This window comes from Echiichthys vipera (assembly GCF_963691815.1).
Source record: "Echiichthys vipera genome assembly, chromosome: 6".
In the NCBI taxonomy this organism is placed as follows: domain Eukaryota; kingdom Metazoa; phylum Chordata; class Actinopteri; order Perciformes; family Trachinidae; genus Echiichthys; species Echiichthys vipera.
Genome location: NC_139831.1, coordinates 31,419,404 through 31,441,447, shown reverse-complemented (window position 1 = coordinate 31,441,447; position 22,044 = coordinate 31,419,404).

Below are 22,044 nucleotides of genomic sequence, written 5' to 3'. Positions count from 1 at the left end.
TTGGAGGGGACCTTCAGCCGTAAGTCCTTGGCCGACAACCAAACCTTCTGCGCTGGCTGATAGGTAGGGGCAGGACGTGTCTTGCAGTCTGCTGCTCTTTTCACTCGATCCCCCTGTCGAATCAGTACTTGACGGGCGGCTGCCCAGATGCAGCGTCAGCGTCGGATCATGGCGTGGGCTGAGGGAACCGACACCTCCAGCTCATTCTCTGGGAAGAGAGGTGGCTGATGACCAAAGACAATGTGAAAAGGAGAAAAACCAGTAGCAGATGTGGGAAGAGCATTGTGTGCATACTCAACCCAGACCAGGTGCCTGCTCCATGTGGAGGGATTCTGTGAAACCAGGCACCGGAGGCCGGTTTCCAGTTGTTGGTTGAGGCGTTCAGTCTGGTCGTTGGCTTCCGGGTGGTAACCAGGAGTCAGGCTGGCCTTGGCGCCGATGAGCCTGCAAAATTCCCTCCAGAACCGGGACACAAACTGGGGCCCCCGGTCAGAAACAATATTGTTGGGGAACCCATGGATCTTGAAAATGCTAGTCATCATGACCTCAGCCGTTTCCTCGGCTTAGGGTAGCTTAGGCAGGGCAATGAATCTGACCATTTTGGAGAATCGGTCAACTACAGTGAGAACAGTGGTGTTACCTTGGGAGACCTGGAGCCCTGTGACAAAGTCGAGGGAGATATCTGACCACGGTCTGGAGGGAATCGGAAGAGGTTGTAGCAAGCCCATGTGGCGCGTGGACGATGTTTTGTTCCGTGTGCAGACCGAACATGCCTCCACGTACTCCCGGACCTCCGGCTCCATGGATGGCCGCCAGAACCGCCGGGAGATGACGGACATAGTCCTTCTGACTCCCTGATGACATGAAAGCAGCAAGGTGTGAGCCCAATGAATCACCTGTGGACGCAACTCGTGGGGACAAACAGGCGATTGTCGGGACATCCACTAGGTGATGGGGCTCCACCATTAGTCGCTTTATCTCAGTTTCTATGGGCCAAGTCACCGCTCCAACCACACGGTTCAGTGGAAGGATGGTTTCTGGTTCCTTGGCTTCAGACTAGGGGTGGAACACTCGTGACAGGGCGTCAGGCTTGCTGGTCCATCTGTACCTTTCCAGGGGCTACAATGAAGCCCAGAAAAGATACGGTGTCGGCATGAAAAACACTCTTCTCGGCTTTGACATAATGATGGTTATCCAGAAGTAGTTTGAGCACTTGGGTAACATGGCTCTGGTGGGTGTCTAGGTCGGGGGAGTAAATTAAGATGTCGTCGAGATACATGTAGACAAAGTGGTCAAGAAAGTCTCTAAGCACGTCATTAATCATGGCCTGAAATACTGAAGGCGCATTGGTGAGACCATAAGGCATGACGTGATACTCGTAGTGTCCACTAGGGGTGTTGAATCCCGTCTTCCACTCGTCCCCTTCCCTTATCCGCACCAGATGGTACGGGTTAAGGAGATCCAGTTTGGTGAACAGCTTGCTGAAGCTGATCAAACACTGAGGACATGAGGGGAAGAGGATAATGGTTCTTTACCGTGATGTCATTAAGTGGACTATAGTCTAGGCAGGGTTTGAGGGATCCATCCTTCTTTTTGACAAAGAAAAACCCAACTTCAGCGGGTGATGAGGAGGGACGGATGAGCCCTGCTTCCAGAGAGGCCGAGATGTACTCTTTCATGGCCTCCTTCTCTGCTCCAGAAACGGAATGAAGGCGACCCTTAGGGATGGGGGAGCCAGGGATGAGGTCGATGGGACATTCGTACGGACGATGTTTGGGAAGAGATAGGGCCTTGGTCTTGCTGAATACTGGTAGAAAGGTGGAACCAAGGTGACCACCATCCAAATGTGAACGACACTTTGGGACCATCTGATTGAAGAGGTGTAAGAAAAGAAATAAGAAAATCAGTATGTCAAGCCAAGGTAGTACACAAAACACATTAATAATTAATTAGCAACAGCTCCCTCAAGTGAAGTATTAACTAACAAACAAAAGTGTAATAACTGTCACTCACCCTCTAATCCTGACCAGGTCATCGAGGAAGAGCCAGTCTGATAGGTGGCTAGCATTATGGCACATATACCTGTATTTCAGAAAGGTCTTCACCCTGCTGACCTTTGAAACTGCATTTTCATGCACTTTGCCTGTTGGATCCAGACCCCCATGTAGGTCTTCAGGTAGGCCTCTGTAATGAACAATCACACAAGTGGATTTCAAAACAGCAGCTGCTGACCAATGGCAAAATTATAACAAATATATCCTTAACCATGCTGAGCGTGAGAGTTATCTCCCACGGGGAGAGAGCCAAGAATGCACTCTTTGACAACATGCATGTTTACTTCGACGCGAACAACGACCAAGTACAGGTATCATTCATGGAAAAAGAGTTTCCACCTCTGCCCATTACACCGTGAAAGCCTCCTGCAGTTAAAGAGAGAAGGGTTGAAGACACGGAGACGGCTACCGTCCTGTCCCAGCTCTCCTTCGTGAAATATTTAACGTTACATTAAAGTTGTATCACGATCTCGGAAGAAAACGTAATGAAGGAGGTTGTATATGCATCACAGCAGGTTTGTGAACAGGCAGTTTACGAGCTAAAGGTTGTTTTAATACTAACATTGATTTAGCCATTTTATGGGTCTCTGCGCCCAACCTTGCAGTGAGCCCAGCGCAAAACGCTCATGTGAATGCCCCTTTAATCTTATATTTATTTACTATTAAAGGTGCTAAAATACATCCACATAAAGTATATTGTGCTTTAAAAAAAGTGAAATTATCAATATATAATATCAATCGATATATCGATGGAGTAGCTTAATCGTTACACCCCTACTATGGGATAATAAAGTATGATGTATTTATCTTGAACAAGGATAATCTTACTTTTGAGGAGGTGCTCATAGAGTTTCCTCATTTTCTTTATTATCACCTGGACAACCCCATCAGTCAGAGAAATGTGATGACCCATGTCCCTGTAAATTGCCCTGTTGCGGCCCAGATGCCCAAGAAAAAGAATTGGGTAGCAGCCAAGAGCATTTAGTTTAAAAACCTGCAAGAAATACAATAAAGAAAAATAACTACATTTACACCATGGCTTAACAAATAAGCATAAAAGGAATTTAGGCATGCATAAGCGAGGCTAATCAGCACCCACTCAAGAGCTTCAACTTCCCTCAATTTGCAAATAATGTTAAATTACTTTTTGCTCAGCCCTTAGTAACTAAGCTTTGTACAATCTGTCACAATATTTTGATAATTCATACATGCAATTAAGTCAAACTGTAACAGGCAATTTGATCAATGATAAAACTCAGGTTTTTTTTTAACAGCTCTCATAGTGGTTTCACATTCACTAAAAGTAAGACCAATCATTATGTTATTGTTTGATGGGACAAACCCCTTGTTAAATTACAGTGATTAAAACTCACAGATAGCTGGGCGGACTTTAAGATCCTGTGAGTCCTGAAAGAAGACGCCCATTGACAGTCCTTCAGCTTTGCTTGTTGATGTTTTCATTTTTCATTAACTGGAAGAGGGCAGACACATTCCGAGCAAGTCTTTCTCCCAAGGGAATTTTGGGCTTTTTTTTTGGGCTTTGTCATTCTGCAAATAAAAATTAAACAGAGGGTTTATTTAAGTTGTTTGAGGTTCCTCTTGTATTGTCTTATAGTATCTTAGAAATGTTTGCTTTCAGTTGATTACAGTATCAAAGACACAAATATAGTATGTGCTTTTGTTCTTGCATAATAGTCCTGTTGCAATTGGGGTCACAGAATATATAATATGCTGTCAATACTTGACATATGACGTGTGTAACCTTCCACAGGTTAAAGTCTGATTACTTTATCATATATACATTCAAACACAAATGTAGGTACTTTGGGTTTAATTGGATCAATAGTGACTATCAAATGAAATATTTGATAAGGAAAATTAATAAAGAAAAATTACTAAAAATTAATAACTTCAATTTATTAAAAATGTCACACGGAGAACCAATCAAATATAGTGCCTTGACTCACGTTCAGATTATGAGATTGAGTATTCTCAATAAACTTACCGTTAATCAAGGAAATATTAGTTATCACCAATAATTATCAAAGATAATAATAAAAATGACTCTAGTCAAAGCAGAGTTCCTCGGGGCACCACCGTCATAGACGGAGTGATAACTAATATTAAAGTCTCATAAAAATATATTAAACTACTAATTAAGGGTTAAACACCGATAAATATAATAGTTTAATTAGTTGAAGGATTTAAGAAGTTCTTTTCTTAGTAGAAGCTGGCTCATTCATCGTTGTGTAATATTAAATAATCAGACATATGGTAAACACAAACATTTATTAACAGGTTAATAAATGCAACAAACAAAACACAATAAACTAACTAAAGCTAACAGCAAACGTATGTTTGTGTGTATGTGTGTGTGTGTGCGTGTGTGTGTGTGTGTGTGAGAGAGAGAGAGAGACAAAGAGAAGAGGTGGGGGCTCGAAGAAGGTGTGAACATTCTCTTTGTTACACAAAGGCCGGAAGCCTGATCTCTCAGTTCTTATGACAAAGTTATAATGGTATCTAGCCGTTCATACAGTCCTATAACATGTAGTAATGCCCAGTTGGTGATTAGTTACCAGTCCATGAGATGGGAGATGTTGCGCATTGCTTGATGCCAGCAGCTGGGTTGAAGAAAGAAAGCTCCGTGGTAGTTCTTGTCTGATTGTGGCTCTTAGGCAAAAGAGGATTCGGATCGCTCTGTGCTGGGCTCAGTTGAGGGTAACCGGTTGGTTAACCTTTGTGGTGATCCCACGCCATAGGCCAGGTCCAGGGCCGAGGGGACAGCTGGAAGCTGGTCTCCTGGAGTTGAGTGATTGCGTAGAGATGGAGGAGAGTAGGAGGATGATCCGGTAGAAAGAGATTCAGTAGAAAGAGGGCGAGAGATTGTGTGCTTCACTTTATATAGGCCCGGATGATGTCATCACCTGGGGGTCAATTCAAATGAACAGTTTGGGTGACCGTGGAGGATTCACACCTGGGTGTGACCTGTTGTGGGGGAGAGGGCATGGCAGCCAAACTTTTGAGGTCTTTGTTCCAGCAGGCTGTGGGCCTACTGTAATCAAACTGACAGTTCGAGTTAATCCAGAAAATGAACAATCATCTTTGGATGCCGGTTGCACCTACACAAATGACAATTGGAGTTATGTATATTATAATTTAATAATTAACACCAGAACTAAGTCCGTCCGAGGCGATATTTGAAGCTTAGGGCTATCCTTTAACGTCCACATCTGAAGTTTTGGGCTCTCCTTAAACGTCCATATTTGAAGCTCATGGAAGTCCTTAAATGAGTTGAAAGCCCCCTGCGTCGGGTTTGAACGTAGGCAGGACGTATTCCTCTTTTCGCATGTGTCCATGGTGCATTGTGGGTCTATTTGATTACATCCTTTTTCATCGCTTGACACACGGACTATTAAAGGTAAGTAGCTAGTAATAAATAGTGCTAAAAACTATTTGAGAACGATCAAATGTGTAAATCATTGCATTCTTTGTCCTTTCGCCGCCTATTAATGTAATAGAAACTAGATTATTATCGGCTGTATAATGTTTTAAGAGCTCAGTTAACATTCATTTAACTAAGAAAGCTAGTCAGCTAGCGCGGACAACCTCTAACGTGATATTTAACTTTGATGATGATTTGTATAAATATCCGTTTTCACAATAGCTAATATTAATTGAAAGAGATCGCTCATCGTTATTGTTTTAGGTGTTTAACGTTATATGCGTTTACACGCTCCCAATTAGTCTTACGTTACATGAAATGGTAAGCTAAAATGATATGTATTTTATATTTAATCTTTTCTTTTAATCAGGCTGTCTAGTTGAGATTAAAATATATTTTTAGACACCCTAGATTACGTAAAGACACGTACAGGTGCAAAGTCAGGAATACATAAGACACGGTAGAGGACAGACAAAACAGGTGTACCGTCAAATATGTGACCCATTTACTATGTTTGTGACTATTTGTGCATGTTTTAAGGAAGAATGCATTTGTTAATATACCACCTAACGTATTTTGTTTTCAATAGACCTTTTCAACGGAATTCCATTGCTAGGCAACAGCCTTGTTCCTTGTTTACTTCCTGACAGCTGGTGTCATTCACATACACTGCAACAGGAAATAAACTAGAACTGTTTTGGAATGTTTAAGTTTACATCTTTGAAAAGGTCTATAGGTATTTCTTAATTCATAACAAGCATTTATTGTTACCTTCTAGAGCCCTCAAGAAACTATCACATATACAGTTTTTATAAATTGACTTGGAAAAAAAACTAATTTGGGGACACAGGTCCTGAGTAGTATTATGCTGTAGCAGTTTTCTTTGAAGGCCAACATGTAAGAGCACTGTATTTATTGTGTTAATTTATTATTCACTGGTAACACAGCATGCAGTGTTCTCATTTCTTATTTCTGTTTCTGTCTCCAGATGCCTACTCAAAAACAATGCATCACATGCAAGGAAACGATTGGTGTGGCCAGCAAGATGTGTAAGCAGTGCGGGGCCAAGCAGCCTTACAAAAAAAAATTAGAAAATCAAAAGAAGAAATTTTGGCCACGATTGGAAACACACAAAAAAAACTGCAGCATCAACAAAATGTATGATGCAACAAATTTACTGGTAGGTTATTTTTTTTCTTTCAGACAGTTGTCATAAATAATAAGTAATAAATTGCTGATCTTTACATTTACATTGCTATATTTCTCTTACCTTATTTGCTTTTGCAGCAATTTAACACTCATCTTTGTTTTATTGTGCAAGACAATCCTGAATTCTCGATTTACTGTACCACTCCCAATTGTCTTGTCTTGTTGTCTTGTTTTCACTCTACCTAAGGGCGCACTCACACTGTCCTTCCGCACCGGGCCAAAACTGGTTTTTCGGCTAAAGCCTAGTGCGTTTGACCAGTGTGAGTGCAACCGCTCCGGGTATAACTGCGGCCGTTGGGCCGTCCACAGCCCGCCTGAGAGAGGTGGGCTTTTGTAGAGCCCGTTTGAACATGTACGAGCCAAGCACGATGCCTATGGCGGTTCTGACGTCATTTATGTGCGCCTGTTCGGACATAGTAAATAGAAGGACGGACCATGCACAGACATTTAACAACAACAACAATGGCGGTGAAAGGTTCACGTTGGTGTGATGCGGAGGTGGAGTGTTTACTGCAGATTTGGTCGATGAAAATATTCAAAAACAGTCGACAAGACGCACAAAAACTCAGAGGTCTATGGAAAGATTTGTAAACAAAGAGACGCATGGCGATGACGTCAATCAATGCATGTGACATGTGAAGCATTTGCACGAGGCCCAGGCAGTGTGAGTACAAACAGGCCTGGGGCGCGGGGGGAGAGGAAGGGGGGACAAGTACCCTAAAGCCCAAGGCGCGGTGCGGAAGGACAGTGTGAGTGCGCCCTAAGTCACTGGTGAACAGGGTTATGTACTACTAGATCGGAGCCCGCTGTTATTGCATATATATAAACACATTGCTATCTATCAATTTTGGATAAAATATCCTGAAAATGAACATTTACATTGCAGGATTAGAATTCGGAAGTTGTTCCTTAACGCATATCTGACGGTCTTTGATATCTTATAGTGTGGTTTTGACCTGCTCTTTATGAAAAGTGTCCTGAGACTACTTCTGTTATGATTAGATACCATGAATAAAATGTAATTGGATAGTTTGTAGCGTTAGCTGTGTTTTTAGATATTGAAGCATGTGATGCTTCCCTTGTCTCACACTGAATTGGAATAGCTGTGTTTGTTACCAAGGTCTTTTGTTTTTTTCATTGCTACTAAAACAGTTTATAGTGACCTCACTCTGAGTCTCAATGTATAGCTTATATGTATGAAAGCATAAAATTTTTTTTTTTGTATTATGACCTTCCATTTATGTATCCAATTTTCTGTCTTGTGATTTTGTGCCAATTTTGTTTCAGCTCCACAATCGACATCCCATCCTCCTTGCCAGCAGAGCTCCAGATGGGTTTACAGCCGAGTGTGTCTGTCCATGGGAAATGGACACAGAAGATGCCAGGAATGCCCTTATTACAATTAAGAGGATTTATGAAAGTCTTCTTAGCGGTAATGTACACAGTGCATGCTATATTTTCAAGACTCCTTTGAAATACTGCCTTTGCAACATATTTCTGCATATAGCAAAGCAAAGTCTTTTTTTCTTTGTTAACATGTGAACAACATGGCTTAGGATGAAAATGCAGACCTGGTTACCCATCAGTCTTTAACTGTGTCCTTCCACAATTTGATGCGGAATAATGAATCTTGATTGATTCCATAGTGGTATTATGTCTCTTTCATTTGGTACTGACATGTTCAGTTTGTACAGCAAACTGTTTTGTGCTCTAATCAAGTGTCACACACTTATTGTTCCTTATATCTTTCTTTCTTTTTTAAGGACCGTGCCGAGGTGTTGGTGCAGTGGCTGCCTTGCTCTGGATGGTGTGTATGTTCTTAAGTTTATTTTACTGTAGATGAGGAAAATCTACTAATAAAAATAGTAAAATGTCTTCAACTTTAACTGCAGTTTAATAAGGGTCAGCAAAGTCTGAGGGTCAAGCAAGTCATATAGCAGTCAAATGTTTTGGGCAGTATTGTGCATTGGACTTGAAATAAATTCACAGTATATAACATAATCAAGAAACCCCCTGTGCAATATCACTATAATGTGAAATGATTCAAAATTGTATCACCTTATAAAAGTGAACGCCACAATTTTCTCAGTTTTGGCCTGGTGTCTAATGCAATCTAAGAAAAAAACATTCCTCATAAAACGGCACAAAACTGCAAGATTTAACTTGGCAAAAAACATGAAGAAAAAAAGATTCATACTGGCAATACATTCTTTAGTCAAATTAAACCTAAATTTACAATTTTTTTTCCCCAATACAAATTTCCCATTTACACAGACGTTGACTCTGTGCTGTTGCGTCTCTGTGACTACCTCCAATGCAAGCTCAGGGGTGTAACAGTTCTGTTGCCCCCATTCCTTCTCCATACCTTTCACACAGACGTTGGGGAGTTTTCTTATACACTGTCTAAATATGATAAGCTCATTTTCAAAAAAGAATGCATGCATACCTGTATAATCCATATCTCATTGTAAATAGTACAGTGTCAGTTATATTCTCAGAAATTATGAACAATTTGACAGTAATACTTCTTGCTGTGTTTCTGTCTTACAGTGGGGACAAATGGAAAAACTCCTGGGAGCCGAAAAAAAATGTTTTGCAAAAATAAATGTTTTTAAAACACATATACCAGTTACTGGCTGTGTTCCTTCATATACACTTGATTTCTATGATCGTTCAGAACCTTTCAAGAGCGAATTGTAGTAGTTGCAGTTTCCCAAAAAAAACCCAACATTTTGTGTTATTTTTACTGTTGGCAAATTTAGTGTTCAGTCACCGTCTTAAAAACATGAGAAATGGAATGATTTACTGAAAAAAGGTGGATGTAAAACAATTATTTTTTGGCTTATTCCCTCACCTTTTCTTAAAGCAGAAATATTTTTCCATCCCCTGGGTTTCTTTCTATGTATTATGTATTTGTACGCTGAAGACAATACCCAGACAAAAGGAAGAGTACATCCTGTTCACACAGCTAAAAATAAACTTTTAAATGTATTCACAATCACCATGATCTACAGGCACCTTATCGATTCATCTGAAATGCTCATTCTTGGCTGGTGTAATAACACCCATAAGGATAAGGTAAGAAGATGCCAGAGAGGGATAACGTTTTAATCGTAGAATCACTTAGCTTAGACTCATAATTGTTGTCCTTTACTAAGTAAATAATTGGGCTTTTGTTTTTGAATACATTTATGACTTGACATGGGTTTTAAATCATCCTGCAGTCCCATTGGAGAACCGAGGACCCGCCTCCCGGAAGCATTTTTTTCAACAATCTCCTGATAAAGAGTCCTTAATAACTTCACAATACGATGGGTTAATGCAATGGCCATCGATTATAATTATTTCTTTCGGATCTGAGAAATATAGTTTTATTTTGTCAGTTTTGGATAACGGAAGGCTACGTTTTTACCCCCAGCCACCGTTGCGCTTGTTTGGCTTGTGTTAAAGGCGGATGTGGTGTGTTCGAATACTATTATGAGCTGTCCGCCGTGGATGGGCTGCATTCCAACTCAAATTGCCGCCGCTCAGCGTGGTGTGTTCGAATACTATTATGAGCTGTCCGCCGTGGATGGGCTGCATTCCAACTCAAATTGCCGCCGGTCAGCGTCACTAGCTCTGTTGATGAGACATTTTATAGCCAGTGATTGTAAAATATGAAGTGGCTCATTAATATAATTTAATATTATATTTTTAAGAATATATGGCTGATTATATTTCAAATAAAATCGTATTTCGTATGTGTCTTCCTCAATTAATATTGAACCACAAACGAATCAGAATGGGTTTTTATTATCATATTGTCATATTAAAAGGAAAAAGACCAGAAAATAAATAAAAGGTAAATACTAAATAATAGATAACAGGCTATAGACATTTGAATGTAATTCCCGTGCTAGGCAACAGCCTTGGTCCTTGTTAACTTCCCCAAATTTCAGTCCTGGAGAGCCACTGTCCTGCATGTTTGAGTTTCTCCCTGGTCCAACACACCTGATTCTAATGATGTGCTCGTTATCAAGCAGCTGAAGCTTGTCACAGGTTTGAAAATCATATAATCTATATATGTAATAATATGTTGCTGAGGATATTTGATCTACATCATCAAATAAAGCACTGTGTGTGTGTGTGTGTGTGTGTGTGTGTGTGTGTGTGTGTGTGTGTGCGTGCGCGCGCGGCATTTGTGCGTCATACATAAAACATTCTTAATGCTTGCATTGGCTAATAATAACATATACACAGTGAATATTGTGATATATGAAGGTGACTCATGTCAGTCAACAAAGAAACAAACAAAGAATGAAAGAAACAAACAAACAAAGAAACTTTTATGTGCCTTCAAAGTGCTGTCTGGATGTAGGGTTTGGATGACCTGAGTCCATGACATGAAAAAATTCAAACTTTGCTGTAGAGCTAAACCAAATACATCATTGGAAAGGTCTCGACCTGGGGAGTAATAATATGTTAGTATTAATATTCTTCTTTTGAAATAATGAACTTTGAACCTTGACCTCAGGGCCTGTTTGAGGGCTTATAATTCTGCAATAAAAAGAAATACAGAAATGGGACCAACTGTTATAGAGAGCTCTTGACCCCAGCTATAACATGAGTACAATCAACAATTTTGGGTTTTGTCAATTATGGGTCAAATTAATTTTCACCTATGGAATAATTTGATTTTAAAAATCTGATTACATCAATGTGTTAACTATGCCCTTAAACTCCTCAATGTATTCTCATTTCAACATTTACAACTTCCAATTCTATGAAAAATACAACCTTAATTAAAGAACTACAACTCCAATGAGCCGCGCAATAACGCTAAGGTCTGCTATCTGCCATAGTTGTAGTTTTCTGTAGTTCTTCCGGTTTGTAAATAAATGGGTTCAAAAAAAAAAAGATATATATATATATATATATATATATATATATATATATATATATATATATATATATATATATATATATATATATTACATATATCATATATCTAAAACAGCTGGATTAGTATTGAGATTACATAAAGATTATCTATGTCAACAAAAAGTAAAGATGTATTCTTAAAATAGGTATGCAGTTTTCTGGTTTGCAAAAAGGGTAGTAAATAATGTGCCGTATACTTTAAATATTGAATATAGCCTAACTCCCGCTTTTTCTTCATATATATGGTCTTTATGTTAAGAAACAGTTCAGATGCTAGGTGTTTGAACAATATTTATTAGTTTTAAGTAAATTAGGGTTTGCATGCAGCGGACTGGCTCCGTCTCTATAGCCACTTCCGGCTTCCGCAGCGTGCGTGGCAACCACCATAGCAACAATAGAAAACGATGCATCTGTGGATTCCAACTATTTGTTCGCTTTGTAATAACTCATAAATAATATATCATAAACATTCACTAGACAAAGCTGTAGATAAGACATTTATTTGTGAGGCTTAATTCTTCATGTCTACGTTGTTATTACATACAAAATACAATATTTTTAAAGATTATCTCCAGACATGTTAGATGTATGAAAAAAACTCGTTTGTAATAACAGTAATGTTTGAATGAGCCACCGGTATACTGGATGAACCAGAACACCATGGCACAACAATTTGTGAAACGAATAATGTTACATTTCAAAACGCTATGTTTTTATATTCTATGTACTCACATTAGAATATGCCACTCTCATGCAAAATAAAACACATCCCACTGTGATATACTGTAAAACTTACAGAACCTTTAAAATATTTAAACAAATAATTGGTCACACTGTCCAGCACTAGGCACTATATAAATGCAGCCATTTACTGAACTTCCACGAGTAACAAGTACAGCACTCTGACCAAAACTGAGCACATCTTTCGTCACCTGTTATGTAAACTTTATACAACAGTTAGTTTCAAGCTTACACAAAGTATCAAGCTATTGCACAGACAAATGGTTATGTGTTGCTTAGCCACAGTCCAGTTCCAGTCTGGTGCTTTGTAGAAAGGATGTATAAAAGCAATATCACACGAGAGGGAGTGATGTTGTGCTGAACATAATCACAGCTGTGAATATGTAAAAGGCACACGGCCTGCGGCCTTATGTCCACAACTGAATCACAGCCTCAAAGGCTTTACATTTCTTCCTCTGAAATATCTGGAGTGCTGTTGTCCTCCTGGTCACTGTCCTCTTCAACGTCCTCATTGTCTTCCTCCAACATGAAAAAGGAGGGTTCAGTGTCAAAATGGTGACTGCGCTCAGTTTCTGCTGCAGAATGTGCAGCTTGTGCAGCAGACAACAGAGCAGCCCCCTGTATCCCTTTTCTCTCAGCTCTCTGGGAGGTGCTAAAATAAAATGTAAAAAAAATAAATAATAATAATCAGATAGAAAATAAGACAACTCTTTATGAACATTAAAATGCAGATTGTCTGCCCAGCTCTGAGACTGTACTACTACATACCATACTATGTTTCGTGATATTCTCTTGAGTGTGACGAAGGAGGCTGTATACTTTGTCCAAGGCCTTTCTCAGGTACTGGCAATGCTGGGTCATCTCCTTCACAATTATAACTTTTTCCTCTTCCATAGGCCTGACCAGCATAACCTGGTCAAAAAGTCGCCTCTTCAGGCGAAGACTCACCACTGTTTTGAAAAAGAGAACAGATGGGACAAAAGTAAAACACTTAAGCCCCTTTCACATATACACTGCAAACATAAAATTATCTAGACAATCAGTATGTGAAAACACAAATACTTGATCCAGTCAGACTGGACATCAAGTGGAATTTACCTGGCCAGCTCCCAAGTACTACTACTATGAGCTACATGTCTCTTTTGAAAAACATAAACAAGCAAAATTGACCATAAAAAAATAGTATTGTAAAACTTATAGCGAAATGTACCATAACACATACCAGTGGCTGCCCACTGCTGGACGTCACACACCCATTCCTCCGTGTCCTCCAGAGAGATGTTGAGCTCCTGCTTGAGACTCTCAAGATTAGCTCCTTCGGTTTCTGCTCTCTGTTTAGTACATTTAGAATGTTTAAAAAAAACAAAAAACATAGATAAGTCATGGTGTGATCCGTAAAAAGGTATGTTAACATAGGGCATTAGAGATAAGAGAATAAAGATGTTTTCACATTTGAACCCAGAATAATGTCAGAGAATCAGGTCCGGAGATAGTCCCGAGTTTCTCTTTCACACATGCAGCACACACTTAGATGTGTTCACACTTAATGTAACTACTTAGTTTGGTTTAGGCAAGGGGAGCGTGCAGCTGTATTCACACATGTGCACACTCTGGAATTACCCAGTCTTTGCACTATTAAGCTGGGAGGGTAAACTCCATTTGATGCCCGGTCCGACTGAATCCGATATTTGTGTACACACACAGCTGTACCAGGAAATGTTCAGATAGTTTCAGGTTTGCAGTGCATGTGTGACAAGGGCTTAAGATGTAGGACAACTATCTAGTGGAATGTAATACACCAAACGTATTTCATAGTATCAGAAAAAATGTTATTTTAAAAAAAGGGGACAATATCAGTGAGTATATCTCTAATCATGATTGAAAAACCTAAATGACAACATGCAAAACATTCAAGCACAAATTGATGAGGATATTCTTAAAGGTATGTCCTCAAAAGAGACTATGTGCCTCATGAAACAATTATTTCCTTGTTATAACAAAGGCTATTTTATGGTGAAAGAATGCAATACGTATATAAGAATGCTAATTGGATAGAAAGGACATTGAGTTGTTTGCTGCAGTCATTTGATGTCAAAAACACTTAATGGTGATTTTTGTGAGTTGTCATGATGACAACACACGCCAGTGGGGCCGTCAAGTGTGCCACAGCTAGTTGGGAGGATGTTCTTCAGAGGAAGGTGTGAGGAGAAGGGACTGTTAAACTCAGTAGCAGTTAGTCAGTGGACCATAAGCCCATTGTTCTGCTCATTTTTTGTAGCCAATGCAGCACAAAAACACAGCGATCCAGCAAGCCAGCAGCCAACCAGCATATGGCTCTGCCATGCCTCCACACCACACCAGTCACAGGACATGAGCTGAACAAAGTTGTCACTCCTTTAACCTGTGATGCCAGTATTCAAGCCCACAGAAAGTAACCATGAAATGACAAATGTTAACTTGCAGTAAAGACTTCAGGGTCTTGTGCAGACTCTCTGTCTTCCTGTTGTTCCATCCCATGGCAAGCACAGTTATCATCTCTGCTCTGCCTGTAAAAAAAATATCCACACACACAAAACCCCCCAGAAAATATCAAAATTCAGAAAAATTTTACAATCTGGTACCGTGTCAAGCCTACCCTTTTCTGACTACACACCAACCAGCATCAGCTGTTTTACATTGCTGATAGCAATGTGGAGTTACAGTCTCTGCGCCCAATTTCGAATTCAAGAGCTCTGGCATTGCAGCTCTGAATTCTTTTTCAGACACTAACTGTTTTCTTGTCCATGCTGACATTGTGGGTGTCTGCTCCACTTTAGTCTCTGAAGATGATGATCTAAAATAATAAAACACAAAAATTGATGTAAAGGACAGTGTATTTAAAGACAGAAAAGTCATTTCCATAATGGCTTTGTTACTGCACGTGCATAAAAAAAATCACGGCCACTACTTAAGTCAGTTGCCTAAATTTCACATTTTTAAATGGAAACATAAAGGTCGTCTTTAAGCTATTTAAGCTATCAGATGTCAATATGTGTACCAAGACTTAGGACATCTTGAGGAATGTCATCTGTCAGCAACTCCTCCACTTCTGAGGGCTTCCTAGCGCCACACGGTTTAACTATAAACACAAAACATAATGCAAGAAACATTACTGCTGACCAACTTGTGATTAACAGTAGAACTATATTATATTTTACTGACCAGATCGATTCTTCCTAAAGTGTTGAGCTATAATGTTCCCATTCTTGTCCCTCTTCCTCAAGGTAACTCTGGAAACTTTAGTCCCTTTGTTTTCTTTTCTTTTCCAGATGCCATTTTAGATGAGAGAGAGAGAGAGAGAGAGAGAGAGAGAGAGAGAGAGAGAGAGAGAGAGAGAGAGAGAGAGAAGAAACTAACAAACAGAAGACCAAACAAAGGCTACAGTCAAAGTAAAGACAAAGAGACAAAATGACAAAGCAAAAGCTCAGAAAATTAAATTAGTGTAACAGGGAGAAGGATTAAGAAAATGGCTCTTAAAAGAACCGTTGGATTTGTGATGTATGAAGAGAGTTTTTTTTATTACAAAAAAATGAAGCAGGATTAGTTGCACTTCCATAAATGTTACTTATTGCCACTAAAAATAAAAATTTAGCAAAATGTAGAGTAAATAATCAAAAGAATAAAAAGAGATATAAAATGTGTGCCTACAAAAGTTAAGAGTACACTAACACTAATTAAAACTATCAGGGCTCTGTATTTGAGTATCAAAATGCGCTCTCTAAGTTCTTACAGTGCATTTACACCTGTTTATTGCAAAAATTAATAGTTAACAGGTGTCCTAATACTGACGGAAATACACAAAATCACATAAGGTAGCATTTTTTTTGTCAAGATAGCATAAATAAAAAGCGTGTTAGCATGTGCGCTAACCTTAGCGCCTTATTGATAGTTAACATACGACCTCCGTGCCATTCCCAACTGAGATGTAACTTAAACTTCAAACTGAACTGACTTACTTACACATGATTTGAAGACAATCACCGTGATAGCTCACACACAGAACACAACATGACCACATAAATTGAGTACACAAACGGACTTACCAATGCTACGACGTCCAGTGAAACGTGAATGCCACGCCTCCCTCTGGCGCATCACATTTTGATTGGTGCCAAAGGTTAAAGGGTAGGCGATGACGACATACCCAACACACCGTTTATTGTAGTTATGTACACGACCGCTAAACTCGAAACGTGCCTATGGGTCGTAATAAGCTCCTTGATCAAACAACCTATGTGGTCGTTTTTGGGTGGAGGACAGGCTGCTTACATTGGAATGAGTTGAAAGCCCCCTGCGTCGGGTTTGTAGGTTTAAGGAGCGCTCCGATGAGCGCCCCGAGGAGCGCTCCTCGAGCTTCAAATATCGGCGCGGACGGGCTTACATTGGAATGAGTTAAAAGCCCCCTGCGTCGGGTTTATACGTTTAAAGACTGCCCTGAGCTTCAAATATGGACGTTTAAGGAGAGCCCAAAACTTCAGATATGGACGTTAAAGGATAGCCCTAAGCTTCAAATATCGCCTCGGACGGGCTTACATTGGAATGAGTTGAAAGCCCTCTGCGTCGGGTTTGTACGTTTAAGGAGACCTTTTTAGTCCGTAACTAACGCCAAAGGCCCTGACCAATCTTCAGTATTTGACGCGTTGGGAGTGAGACTGGGTTGGTATCTCAGACGGGGGCTAAGCAACACTGACACCATGTTGTTCCTGACAACAGTATGCTTTACTACTCACAAGTTAATTTTTGTCCTTATTAGTGCGAAAATCAGTTGCACTAATAAGTAGACAGTACAAAATTTACGCAATCTGTCTTCCAGCTGCGCTATTTTATCAGTACCTTAATCCCAATGTTACCTGGTGTGCTGTGATTCTGTCAGTGGCACACATTGCCATATGCTTAGAGTATGATTGCAGGTCACCGAAGGGTCAAGGTATAGAGTAGTTACAAAATACTTTTTCCATGCTCTTCGGTAGGCTACTATACATGTGTTTCACTGTAAATTACTGTATAACTCGTAATATATGGGTCAACCTATGACTTTTAAACTGTGCTCAATTCACATGCAATGCTGTAATGTGCTTAAACAGACATTATAAGGAGCATAAAATCGATCAGAAATCAGCTTAATATTAAATTACAGCTAGCCAAGCAAGAGGCTTTCAAATTAACACACTTGCTACAGAAAAAATGATACAGAGGTTCTCTTGATGTTTCTCTCTTTGTCTCTTACAAAAACTGCTCTTTGGAGATATTTTTATTTTCGTTATGCTTGTATTTTTGTCAACATTATAACGATCAAGAGAATCGATTACAACTTACCTGGGTCTGGCGCGGGTCAATTAAGGATCCTCCTGAGAGTTCCGACATCAACATGTCTACTACGATTCCCAACTTGCACTGCGACTAAAACATCCAATCACAGAGCTTGAGAGCTGGTGACCCAACGCTTACAGTGAGCTAAATTTGAATGTTGATATTTCCAGACACCAGTTTAATTATTAATCACTTATAATAGGTTCACATTCTGTTTCATTTTGAAATAAATTGTCCAAAAACAGTTTTTGTCCCCAGAGGAGTGTGGGTAGTGTAAAAACTGTTTTCTCCAGCAAAGCTGACATGCGTCATGTCTGGAGCAACTGCCACTGAGGATCACGGGTAGTGTAGTGACTTAATTTATTAAAAAGGGAGAAAAAACTCCTTGTTTCTCATCTTATTCATGTATATATTCATCTTATTTATTCAGCCGATTCTCCGCTGTGGAGCCGAATCAACGGTAAGCTCTCCTGTGATCCTGTTGTTTCATTTATTTCTAATTTGAGGATAAATGCACAACGTTAAATAAACTGTTAGTTTTAATCAGGCTGTTCAAGACGACCGGGCATCTGAAACCGTTAATAATTTTTAAAGTTACCATTTTTCAAGTGCTGAGTCATTGTTCAGTCATGCACCTTTTATAAAGGTTGTGTAACCTACTGTGACAAGTCTACATAGGACTATTATGAGTCAACTGTATAAAGGCCTTTACACACCAGGGGAGTATTTTTCCAGTGATTCATTTGCACTTAAATATATATTTATGACTGTTGTTTTTCTCATGAATACTTTAACAGAATGTGAATATTACACGGCAAAAAGTGACTTTATTTTTCAGATCAAGGACAATTTTTTTGGGGCTTTCGCACCGCAAATAAAAACATCAACCAATCAGGTTGTCAGTTAACTTATTAGAATTTTAAAACCACAAAGGTCTGCTGCTGGACCTCATTCTGTCACGGCGCGCTGAGCTTTGTCCTGTCTGAAAGATAACTCTCCTCTTGTTCCAGGTCACTTGCCCTTCCTCTTGTGTCACCGGTCTGACGTCATTCCCTGATTCCTTGATTGTTTTCACCTGTGGTTCCCCTCCCTTCATGTGTATAAAGTCTGTGTCTTTTCCCCTGTCCTGTTGCCAGATTATTTCGTACCCTGCGTCGAATGTATCCAGCGTCTTGTTCCACAGTCTTGTTAATGCTCCAGATATCTTTGTTTCATTGTTCAGGTTTTTGTACTCCTTATTTTTGTCCAAGTAAGTTTTCCCTTTTTGAATTCACTTGTGACTGTTTTTTCCTCCAGGTTGGAGCGTCTTTGTTTAATTAATAATTTTGTTCACTTTGTATTTGTTTATTCCTCCTGTGTGGAGTGCTTTTATTTTGTACTTTGGCTTTTTCTGACGACTTTGGTTTTGTTACTCCTGTGCGCAGTGATTTTTTTTCTTTGTGGCTTTTTTCCCTGTGCCACGTCCCAGTCGTCAAGATAATAAATTCAGTGTTGATCCGCAATCCTCCGCATCTGAGTCCTCTTTCCTGCCCTGGGTCTGACACATTCATCACAACATCGACAAAGGCAACGCAAGACTCTGTAATGTGTAAGTATACTGAAAGTCAATGTCCTTTCTAACATTAACAAAGGCGAGTCATTCCTCTGTACCTGCTTGTGGAATTTGCCAAATAAAAAAACCCTTAGTTCCGTAGGCAGTTTCGTATATTTTCTTCTATTTTTGGGCTTAGATCAAACATTTTTTCAAATGTTTGCAGACATTTACATGGCTGTACACTTTTTGGTGTTTTATTAAACTGATCAAATGTTACAACTTCATAGAACATTTTTCACATAATTTAATAAGCTCACCTTTGTCAATCATGGGCTTGGATAAAATATTTTTACATTGGAAGCCCTGAAAGGCAAGGTGAGAAAAAAAACTCTTTTTCTTTTTTTTCTTGCCCATGTGGACATTTACAACTGTGCCGTCACATTTTGTACGGGGCCCCTGGGGAGCCCACCCCCGCTGTCTCCTGACTCTTTCTTCTCCATGTACAGGGTACCCGCCTGGATTCATGCCTATGTTCCCACAGCCCTATGTTCCTATGGGCATAAGCAATGTTGTTTTCATTGTTATGAATGCAATTGACTTGACTGGCAGAAAGGCACCACTTTTGTACATGGTTTAGTGTGCACATGTATACAACCAACAAAAGCTGTCACAGACCTGTAAAGTAAAATAAAAATAAAACCACATGGTGTCATTGCTGTGTCTGGTATACATCCTGTCAGAATATAGTGCTACAGGTGCAGTAAGGACTGAGTCTATTATTAAATACATCCAATGTGTCAAACCTGAAAATAATCAAAGCAATTTTGAGAATCATTTATTTAGTGCTGTCAATTATTAACCCAACCAAACACAGGATAAAGACAACATAAAATACAACACAATTCAATGGAAGCATTAGTAGCAAGCATTAGTATCCTAAATTATAAAAACTGTCTGGATGTGGAACATTAAACAGCATTTGGTTGTCAGACCTTATGGGCTTTGATGTTAAAATGTCACATTTTTAGGGGAGACATAACTCTGCGATTATGGTCTGTCAGAAGCCAATGATAGGATGTAATATAAAATATTTTAGCCTTTTCATCTCTGCTACTGGGAACAATTGACAGGATTTCAGATACAATTTTATTTGTCATGGACTACTGTATATCTCATAATGGTTTGAGGTTAGGGTAAGGCTTACTTTTGTGTTTAACTAGATAAATGATATCACCTTACCTGATAGCAGTGTAATGTAAGGAGTGTTTGGGTTCTGTAGTACATGGCCATTATTCATATTTATTTATAGTGCCAAATCAATGATCTATTCAGGATTTACAAAGACCAAACAATTCCTCCATGATCAGGAGCAAGTCACAATATTTATAATAACAATCATATCTATATTCCGGATTTTTTTTTTCAGCAAGCTTGCACACACAGTGGCAGCAAAAACTTTCCGTTTTACGGGCAGAAACCTCTAACACACGCAGCTCTGTCCGATGGCCATCTGTCTTGACTTGTTGGGGGAAGAGGGACGGACAGACAGACCCAGGACAGACAGACCCAGGAATATAACTAACTGTAATAATATGGATATGAGTAAAAAGTTAAGGCAGTGAATATACTAGAATGACATGAATAGTAGAAATAATCATAGTGAAGGTGATGAAAAATATGAATAATAATAATTTTGGTGGTGAATATGATAGAATGATATGAAGAGTTTATTGGCATGTCCTTTAATAAAATGAAAAAAAAACATTAAATACCCCTTCCTTAAAGAAAAATATTTTACTAACTTCCCAATTACAAACCACTAACTGGACAGCCAGCGTAAGAGAAGGGTCATTCTTGATAAAGGTAATTCAAATTACACTGGCTGCAGTGAAAACAGTACATCAGCTTTAAAATGGAAACATCAGTGAATTTCAATGGAGTTAATTTGATCAGTGGCGATGAGTGGGGGGTCTGGTTTACCAGATATACAGTGCTGGCATGGCTGGATGTCAGGTGTTCGCTATTTATTTTGGAAGGACACTGTCCGCTTCGCTCTGCCAAAGATGATTGTGATTGGTGTCTCAAACTGATCCAGTAAAGAGCCGCTGTGGCTGCAGGTTTTCATTCCAAACAAGCAAGAACACACCTGGTCCAACAAATCAACTGTGTGGAGACAGTTCAGGTGATTGAACAAGTCTAGCAGGTGTGTTCTTGCTTGGTTGGAATGAAAACCTGCAGCCACAGCGGCCCTTAACTGGATCAGTTTGAGACCCCTCAGCGACTTCCTGGTTGAACAAATCAGGAAGTGCCAAAAACTGCAGTTTTCTGAGTGTCCAGTAGGAGTAGTTTTCATAATAGAGCAGTTTCTCATTGAGCCCCATGTTTAACAGGCTGTTTTCACAGCATAATTAAACCTGTTTAAGGCCTGGTACAAAAAACATTCTAGTCTGTATGTTGAGGCCATATCTCCATGACAACACTGAGGGGGGTGAATTTTTTTGTACCAGGCTAGTTTTTATTTTATTGGAGGATAAAGTTTATGAATATTCAGGGGCGTGACCTCTTGAGCGACAGCTAGCCGCTGGCCCTCACGTCTGTCTGGCTGACGTTTACCTCCGAGGGGAAGTATCTCCCTCCCCCAACGTCACCTCAATGCTCTATTTTGGACAGCGGAAATGAGGCGGCGTCAAAGTCTGACAAGATGCTGAGGACGATTGGATCAGGTTGAGAGAACGTAACCCGACAGGTATGTTACGTCCATTTTTTAGACCGTCTAGGGTTTAAAGCAGGGGTCT